This window comes from Mauremys mutica, unplaced genomic scaffold, assembly GCF_020497125.1.
Source record: "Mauremys mutica isolate MM-2020 ecotype Southern unplaced genomic scaffold, ASM2049712v1 001581F_np12_obj, whole genome shotgun sequence".
NCBI classification, from domain to species: domain Eukaryota; kingdom Metazoa; phylum Chordata; order Testudines; family Geoemydidae; genus Mauremys; species Mauremys mutica.
In genome coordinates, this window is record NW_025423240.1 from 14,969 (window position 1) to 24,675 (window position 9,707).

The 9,707-nt window shown below is 55.2% G+C and overlaps 1 pseudogene; it reads right to left on the bottom strand.

Moving 5' to 3' along the window:
- Positions 1 to 9,009: 9,009 nt before the first annotated feature.
- LOC123358195 lies at positions 9,010 to 9,218 on the bottom strand (annotated as a pseudogene).
- Positions 9,219 to 9,707: the final 489 nt, after the last annotated feature.

The window sequence follows — 9,707 nt, forward strand, 5'->3', positions numbered from 1 at the left end:
CCCCCTCCTATTCCCAGTGCCCCACAGGCCCCTCCTCCTCACGCTGCTCCTCAATCCCAACCCATGGCTCCCTCCTTCCCTCCAGCAGCAGGTGCTTCAGACCCCCTCAGGAAGATTTTCTTGCAAGATTTCGTGTATGAGTCTGCATGTGGATTTTACAGTATGTTGGAAATAGGTTGGGTTGCTTGCCGAAATGATCACTTTTGGCTGGTCTTGGATTCCCAGTCTCCTTGTTATTGGGGCAGGAGAAACAAAGGGTCGTTATCCTTGTTGTGTGAATCAAGGACTCAACCCTGGTGCAAACTAAATGAGCTGCCCACAGATTCTGGCAGCCACAATCAGCATTTGGTGCAAGAGCTCAGACCTGTCCCTGTCCCTGTCCCAGAAGGAGAGGGTCATCCACGTGGGGCTTGGACCACTGACCTATCAGCTCTTAACTCCCAAACTTTCAGTAACTCTATTATCAGTGCCAGTGAGTGTAATTTAAACCATAAGAAAAACCACACTGGGCTAGACCAAAGGCCCATCTAGCTCTGTATTTTGTCTTCTGACAGTAGCCAATACCAGGTGCTCTAAAAACATCTCCATAAGGCACCATTGGGAGTTGAACCCAGGATCTCCTGTTTACAAAACAGGTACTTTAACCAGCTAAACCATGGTGCCTGCCTGTGGCTAAAGTACAGTGTCTGCTCACACCTGACTCCCTGCATCCCCACCTGGGCCCCACAAAGCAGAGCAGCAGGTGAGGTTTTTCTTGCAAGCTGTGTGTGTGTGTGAATCTTTGGCCAGGTCTGCACTACAAAGTTATTTCAGCAGAATTATATTGCTCAGATGTATTAAAAACACACAACACTCCCTCGGTTGGCACTGCAATGCCACATCTGGTGACAAAACTGCCCTGTTTTGGTGACCAAATAAAACCACTTCAATGAGCTTTTTGCAGCAAACTTAAAGTGACAGGGTGTCAGTGTAGACGCTGCTGTTCATTATATCACCATAACTGGCCTCCACCAGTATCCCACTATACCCTCTGTGAACTCGCCTGCCCTGCATTCCTGCTACAGAGCCATGGGCCCTCCCCTTTCATCGCTCTGGGAAGTTCTGACAGCTGAGCCTGCTGCTCTGCTCCGGCAGCCAGGAGCAAATTACTGCCGTGGATGCTGCTCTCTCCCGCCCTGCGAACACAGAGCAGGGTAGCGGGAACTTCCTTACATGGGGGGGCACCGGCATCCAAGCTGTGACACGCCCAGGACATCCCTTCCCTCGAGGAGGCTCTTACCTTCTAAACAGGGACGGATGTTTTCTAGTAAAATCACTAAAAGGGAAGGAGAAAACTCGAAAGAGGTTCCTCCTGGCACTCACGTCCGTGAAGCCGAATACTCTCTCAGTCCTCAAAGAGAGACCTGGAGAAGGAGACTTGCTGAAGCAAAGCCACAGGGGTCTCTGAGGTTTTCCTGGCCCCTCGCCCCTGTCCTGCCTGGCTGATGTCAGCATCTCTCTGTGAGGTCACCACCTCCCCACCACCTTTGACCAAAAGTCTGAGGTCCTGCAAAAAGCCTTTGTGATGTCACTGCCTGTCACGGACTCACAGATCGTGCCCACTCTTGGCCCCGTGCGGTCCGTGGGTGGTGCCCCTTTCAGTGCGACAGCCCTTCTCGGGGGTCCATTCTCTCTCGGGGTCAGGCCCCTCCACCTCCTGGAGCCACACCTCTCTGAGCCTTAGCACGTCTGTCTCTGCCGTGGGCCCCCTCAGGGAGTCCACGCGCTCTGGACCCCCTGGGCCTCCTCACCCCCGAAGGGGTTGCTGCCCCCTGTTCTCTAGACCGGAGTGACTCTCAGCCAGCATAAAACAGGAGGGTTTATTGAGAGTTGAACACAGCACAGGAAACTCTCAGGGCCTCAGGCCTGGCCTCCCTCAGCCCAGCACATCCCAGTCCTCCTGCAGCCAGGTGGGCTCTGCCTGCTTCCCCTCGCCAGCCCCGAGCCCCCCTGCTCCCCAGCTAGGCCTATCCCCGGCCCCAGGCCCTGCCTCTGTCCATTGTCTTTTCTCCAGGTAAACAGGGTTACCTGGGCCTCCTCTCCTCTCCACCCCCCTCTGGCTGGAACAGGTTGGTCACGGGGTCCTCTCCCCGCAGCCCATTGTCCTCTCACTGGCCAGAACTGGCTGTGACTCCTGAGCTGGGTCACCAGGTCACCAGTCGCTGGGGTCTCCATCCTCCAGGCCATCAGCCAGGGTCCCAAGTCCCTCTCCGATCCTCTGTAACAACAAACTCCCTTTCCCCTCCCCTCGTTAAACCAGTAACACCCGGGGACACTGAGTCCCGCTCCCTGTGCATGTGAACCACTGGAAAACACAGAAAACCCTAAGAAAATCCCCCACTTCGTCACAGAGCCCAGCACCTCTCCTCCTCTGGGCACCTAGAGCAGAGACGGCTGGTGCTGATGGCTCCAAGGGAAGGCTTAAAAGCCACAGAGCAACTGAGGTCAGGGCCAGAGGAGGGCAGGACCATGCCTATGTGTGGCCTTCAGACAGGCACAAAGACACCCTGCTCCCTGCCATGCCAAACACGCACTGAAGGCCACCCACAGACCAGCATGCAGGGCAGCTGCTGATGCTCAGTGGCCAACATCAGAAGATGGTAGGAAAGCAGGGCCAGCCCCCCTGGTGCAGCCTCTGACCGTTCCCACTCAAGGTGCTCACTTTTGCAATGGGGCAGGAGATTTTACCCCAAGAGGCTTTTCCCCAGCTGACGAGAAGCAGAGAAACACCCAGGCTCCCAAGGCGCTATGTAGCAAGTACCCTCCAGCACAGGGACAGGTGCACACTTGGAAGAGGGAAACTGCTCCACACGCTAGCCCGGGCAGCCGCCCATTTTCTTTGGCAAGTCAGGAAGGGCAAAGGCGAGACTGGAAGCACCTGGGGCTCATGCCCCAGCCTTTGTGACACCCAACCCCCAACTCCTTCCCGGGGCTCTAGCTGAAGCCAGAGCATTGGCCTGAGCAGCCAAGAAGAGGTTCCAGCCCTGAAGGGAGCAGGACTTTCAGCCCAAAGGTAAAACTGCACAAGCACAACCACGAAGGGATTCGACCCCTCAATCGCCTGATCCGAAGTCAGACGCCTTATCCCTTAGGCCACATGGTCACATAGAAAAAGGCCTTCCAGGCACTTCTTTGGAAAAGGCAGACACTGACGCATCCGACGAAGTGGGGATTCACCCACGAAAGCTCATGCTCCAATACGTCTGTTAGTCTGTGATGTGCCACACGACTCTTTGCTGCTTTTGCAGACACTGTGTTTCTCAGGTCAGCTACTGAGGGGGGCCGAGACTCTCTGGGCACAAGAAGTCGAGTTCCCAGCGACACGTGAGACTTAATTCTCTGGAGCCAGGTGCAGGGCTTTGGCAGGGAGGCTCAGGCATGGGGGACTGGGGTGCAGCGGATGGACTGGCTGTCTAGGTGCGGAGATTTAGTCTCCCTGAGGAGGAGGAGGGGGAATCCTGCTGACAGGCAGTGGCCAGGGCCGGTGCAACCACTAGGCGAACTAGTCGGCCGCCCAGGGTGCCAAGTGGTTGGGGGCACCAAAAATCGCACTCAGGGGAGGCGGGGGAGTGGAGGTGAGCTGGGGCAGGAGGCTTGGGGAGGTGCGGGGGGAGGGCTGCCCACAGCAAGTAACGGGGGTGGGGGTGTGCAGGGGCACCGCTCCCTGTCCCAGGTCACCTCTGCTCCGTCTTCTCCCCTGAGCACGCCACCCCTGCTCTGATTCTCCTCCCCTCCCAGGCTTGCGGCACTAAACAGCTGATTGGCACCACAAGTCTGGGAGGCGGGAGAAGTGGAGCAGTGCCGGCGTGCTCAGGGGAGAAGGTGAAGTGGAGGTGAGCTGGGGTGGGGAGCTGCTGCAGGGGGGGCTGCCCGGCTCTTCCTCATGGCCCCCGCCCCTGCACTCACTGCATGGTAAGTGGAGTGACCCAGCCCCAGCCTGGTCCATTCCCCTGGCTCCCAGCCACGCCGCCGGCGAGTGCTGTGGGGCGGTTCCCCCCCCCCAAGTTTGGGAGCCAGGGGAGCAGAGCAGGCTGGGGCCCCAGGCCTGCGTGGGGGGAAGCAGAGGGGGGCTGCTCCCAGGCCATTGTGGGACATGGGGGGCTGGCTACTTCCTGCGGGAAGTGGAGTGTCCCGGCCCCAGCCTGCTCTGCTCCCCTGGTTCCCAGGCTTGTGTTGGTGTTGGCTGGATTTGTGCGGGTGTTTGTGTATATTAGCAATTGTTTGTGTGTGGCTGGATTCATGCATGTGTTCGTGTATGTTTGCAATTGTGTGTGTGTGTGTGTATGTGTGTGCGAATGCTCTGCTGCCTTCTGCCGGCGCGACAACTGTTTCTCTGTATGTCACAGCCCCCATACCATCGACCTCGATGGTGATTTCCCCATCTTACAAGGGCTGGCTGGCCTGACCCTTCTCCCCTCTGCAGAGTGTGGCAGGGGCTGCAGCTCACCCCCTGTGGGGCAGGAGGGCCAAGGTGCGGGGTGCTGGGCTCCAATGCACCTGGAGAGCAGCTCAGGTGAGGCAGGGCAGGGTGTGTGGTGTCCGTTCTGCATTGTCTGGTGCTGGGCCATTGCACAATCCCCAGCCACGCCGCACAGCGCGTCCCGAGAGGGGGCAGGGGGCCAAGCAGATGATCCAGCAGGAGGGGATCATTCTCATTGGTAGCTGTCCAGTGGCAGTGAGTTCCACAGGCCTTGGCACATGCTGTGTGGGGCAGGAGGTCCTTGTATTTGGAGCAGTGGGAGTGAACTGTGTGCAGTTGTGTCTCTGAGCACGGTTGCAAATATTATGGTGTGGGGTGGTGATTGTGAGTGCGGCAGGGGATGTGATTGTTGCTCTCTTTGGGGGTTGAGCTAGCATGTCCCTCTGGGTGTGTTGTGTGTGAGTATTCTTGGGATTGTGTGAGTCCCTTTGTGCATCAGTGTGCGTGTGCATGTCAGTCAGTCAGTCACTTGCTGCAGGATACAAAATCCTGCAAAGCCATTTCCTACTGGTTAGCCCAGCAACACACTGATACAAACAGTGTCACACACACACACACACACACAGAGCGGGGCTCAGCCCCACCAGCAGGAGGCAGCAGGGACACACATGTCTCTCCTGGGCCAGCTTGGACAATTTCCCATCACGACCCGGTATAGATCTGGTGCCCCCGCACGGGGGTGGGCAGCGACCGGGCGGGGCTTTGGGGGCGGGCACAGCGGGGGCGGGGCTTTGGGGGAAGGGGCGGGGTGGGGCTTTGGGGGCGGGGGCATCAGGGGGCTCGGGGAAGGCCGGGGCGGGTCTGTCTGCGGGTGTTTGGAGCCGGGCTCACCCGGGGAGGGGGGCGGGGCTGGGGGCAGCGGGAGTCGAGGGGTGACACGTAGGGGCGCCGGGAACACGTGGATCCAGCCCCCGGACAGAGCCAGACCCGGCCCCGACCTGCTTTGTGCAGGGGGGTGAAAGGGGCGAAGCGGCGCAGCACGTTCCTGCGCGGGGCCGGGGCTCTCTGGGGGGCGGGGATGAGGACTTGCGCTGGGGGGGAGGTGTCGGGTTGACCCAGGGACCCGCCCTCACCTGGGCTGGAGAGGACAGAGGTGCCCCGGGGCAGGCTGGGAGTTGTAGTTCCTGGCTCGTCTCAGAGCGGAAGTGACAGACAGTTGCTCAGACAACGCCCCCTCCCGGTGCACTCTGGGAAGCGCAGTTCTCTCTCTCTCTCACACGCGGCCTCTATGGGAGGAGGGGCCGCAGCTCATCACTTCGCCCCGCCCCTCCCCGCTCCCTGATTGGCGGAGAGAGCGCAGGACAGAGACTCGGTGCGTGTGGGGAGGCCCCGGTTCCCTCGCCCCGAGGCTTCGCTGCCCCCCCCGCCCCAGGCGCGCGCTGCGGCCGTTGGGATTCGAATCCCGGGCAGACACAGCACGGAGTGAAAGGGCTTCACCCCTCCCCCCCGTGACCCTCCCACCAGCCCCGCCCCCAGCATCCCCTCCCACACCCTGTCCGCTCTGCCCGGCCTGTCCCTTCAGCCCCCCCCCCGTCACCCTGCCCCCGACCTCCTCCTCCTCCCTCCCCCCCCCAGCGCCCCGCCCCTAATTGATTCCAGCCCATTTCTCCATTGCTGGGCCCCACTTTCCCATCCCCCAACTGCCCCAGTCCATTCCCAGGGTGGGGGGTTCCTCATCTCCAATCTCTGCTGCCCCCCAATCTGCCGGGTTCCCCTTTTCAGCCACTGTGGGGTCCTCCAACCCGCCCCCACCCATCCACTCTGGGCTCTCTAAATCCCACATTCCCACAATGCACCTTGGTAACCCTGCCCTCCTCGATCCCTAATCCCCCTAGTCCCTTCCCTTGGGTCCTCCTGGACACCCCAACCCACAGTCCAGCCCCACATACGTCCCAGTCACTCATTCAAACGCTGAGCTAGTTCTTCAGGGGCCCCCACTGCCCACCAAACTCCTCCATCCATGAGCCCCGTGGGCCTGTGGCCGGGAAGTGGGAGAAGCTCCCACTTTGGCTGGGCTGGGTGTGGGTGTTAATCTTTTCCTGGCTTGTGTGTGCTGAGCTCACAAAGGCTTTTTGCTCCCTCTGTCCTCCCCTTATGCAGCCCAAGTGGTGGGGAAGGTGACCTGGATGCAGGGAGCCCTGACGTCGCTCTTTGCTCACCCCTCACAGCCCCCTAGGGGGGCACGGAGGAACATTGGGGGAGCAGTATCCGCTCATCACCGCTATCTCCCCCTTCTCTTCCCCTCCCTCCCCCCATGCTCCTATGCCGGGAGGGAGCAGGGAGAAATCTGGGCACCACCCCAAGCAGCACTCCCCTGCCAGCCGGGAGCAGTTTCTGACTTTACACCGGCAGCACACGCCTCTCTGCCACCGTACAGCACCACCCTTGACCACGGTACCCCTGGGCAATTCCCTGGTGGCACCCACCCCTAAGGCTGGCCCTGGCTATGGGCTTCAGAGGGAGTGACCAGACCAGGCGGCCATGGAGAGCTCCAGCCCCTGTTCTCCCCTCCCAGCTTCTAGCAATCAGAGGCCAGGGACATGCTTCCATGCTGATGACAGGTACTGCTCGATAATGATCCAAAGTACCTTCATATTCCTCATCTGAGTCAGATACCATCCACTGAAGATTGATTTTCCTGTCTAGTGGTTCAGGTTCTGTAGTGTCTGCATCAGCGTGTTGCTCTTTAAGGACTTCTGACAACATGTTTCACACCTCGTCCCTCTTGGATTTTGGAAGGCGCTTCAGATTCTTAAACCTTGGGTCGAGCGCTGTAGCTATCTCTAGAAATCTCACATTATACCTTCTTTGTGTTTTGTCAAATTTGCAGTGAAAGTGTTCTTAAAGTGAACAACATGTGCTGGGTCATCACCCAAGACTGCCATAAAACGAAATATATGGCAGAATGCGGATAAAACCATGGAGCAGGGGACATACAGTTCTTCATCAAGGTCTTCAGTCACAAATTAATGCATTATTTTTTTAACGAGCGTTATCAGCATGGAAGCATGTCCTCTGGAATGGTGGTTGAAGTATGATGGCATATGGATGTTAGCATATCTGGCACGTTAATACCTTGCAATGCTGGCTACAAAAGTGCCATGAGAGAGCCTGTTCTCACTTTTAGGTGACGTATATAAGACACGGGCAGCATTATCTCCAGTAAATGTAAACAAACTTGTTTGTCTTAGTGATTGGCTGAACAAGAAGTAGGACTGACTGGACTCTAAAATTTTACATTTTTTTCTTTTTGAGTGCACTTCTGCAACAGCAAAAAAAAATCTAGATATGCAAGTTGCACTTTAATGATAAAGAGATTGCACTACAGTACTTTATATTTTACAGTGTAAATATTTGTAATAAAACTATATATAGTGAGCACTGTACACTTCGTATTCTGTGTTGTAATTGAAATCAATATATTTGAAAATGTAGAAAAACAAAATTAAATTAGTATTCTATTGTTTAACGGTGTGATTAAAACAGATTAATCATGATTATTTTAAAGTTAATTATGCAAGTTAACTGCGATTAATTGACAGCCCTAGATTTGAATGTTTCTGTCCCATGCAGGACAAGCTGGAATATCTGTGTGCAGGGAAAGAGCCTGGGGGGAATTGTGCTGTGAAATTATTTCCTGTTCTGACATGTCCCCAATTGCCCTTTTTGCCCTAACAGGCTGCAGCGCAACATCCATGTTTTGCTCCAGCTCATTCCGTCCTTCCAGGGGCCGGGGAAGGGAAATGGCTGCAGTGGAGCCAGTTGAGGGAGGGATTATCAGGGAGTTGCTGGCGGGTTCCCTTTGTGGGGAGAAAGGGCAGTAAATACATAGGGGGGTGGGAACTTCCAGGAAGGTTGGTCTGGGTGGGAGAGGGCAGGAAATCCCCAGGGTGCAGGACAGGGAGTGACAAACCTGCTGGGATTTGTTTACTGTGAGGCTCCAGCATTTCTCAAATGTGGCCACCAGGGGCTTTTATTGTGGCCACAGCCTCCTGGGCTGTAACTGAGGGAGTGCGGTGGGGCTCAAGCTTCAGGCTTCTGCTCTGGGATGGTGGGTGGTAGGCTCAGTTAAGAAACATGGAACGTAGGCTGGGTGGAGAGAAGTCTATGTAACTCATCCAGTTATTGATATACATGTGACTCAAATATTACCAATCTGTGTGTGTGTCCCCCCGCACACACAACCCCCCCCCAACCAACCATCTCCCAAACAGACCCTCAGTCTGGAAAGCATTCATCCCTCATATTGTTAAAAAGATTCAAAGGAAACAGAAGAATCCCAGCTTTTAAAACAATCTTCTAGCAAGACAAAAAAACTCACATCTGTAGACTTGAAAAACACTCCCAAGAAATTTTAACAATATGTTGTTATGAAGAAACCAAAGTGATAAAAAAACCTGATTTTTCAACTACTTTAAAAAAATCTTCTCAAATCAACATCTTTAAAGTGAAACTTTTTTCTGCTTTTTAACCAGACAATTCTCCCCAAAAGGAGAGGCACTGGTCCTGGAGACACTACAATGCCAGGTCAATGCATAGGGTGGATAGAGCAAGCTCCTATTCCATCCCCTTGTTTCAAAAATCAATTTAATATACAGTTCTCAAATAAAGGACCTATCAGATACATTTTAGATAATGTTAAACTGATAAGAACAGACACTACGCTTTTGATCTTAGCTCCAAGGAGCCGAGAAGCAATGCTGAGAATTTCGGATGCTAGGCAGCCGCTCTTCCCCCACTGCTTTCTACTTCAGCACGAGGAGCTCCCAGACATGCACCAAACACCATTCACGACACTTGATAACTAGGTAACTCGAAGTGATGATCACTTCCCCGAAATGACTCCACTGGAAGAATTCAAAGCAAGAGCCCTTAACACACAATTCTGTTCAAAGACAGAGAAGTCTTTCAGCCTCCTTCCTCTTGCTGGTTTCCCTATATGCTCCTAATTTGCATAAACGCACCCACTGACCTGTGACTAACAATCTCTCACTGTTAACTCTTACAGCAAAACAGGCCAAAGAAAGCCTATGCAAGCGCTATACCGCAGCCCCAATGCTCTTTTCTGCTCCTTCTCAAACGTACACACAAGTGTTTTGCTCCATACCAGTCCAGTTTCTTGTCTAACCACTGCACACACATGGTATAAACCCTACCCTGAGCTGATTCCCGACTTTTGCGCTCAATT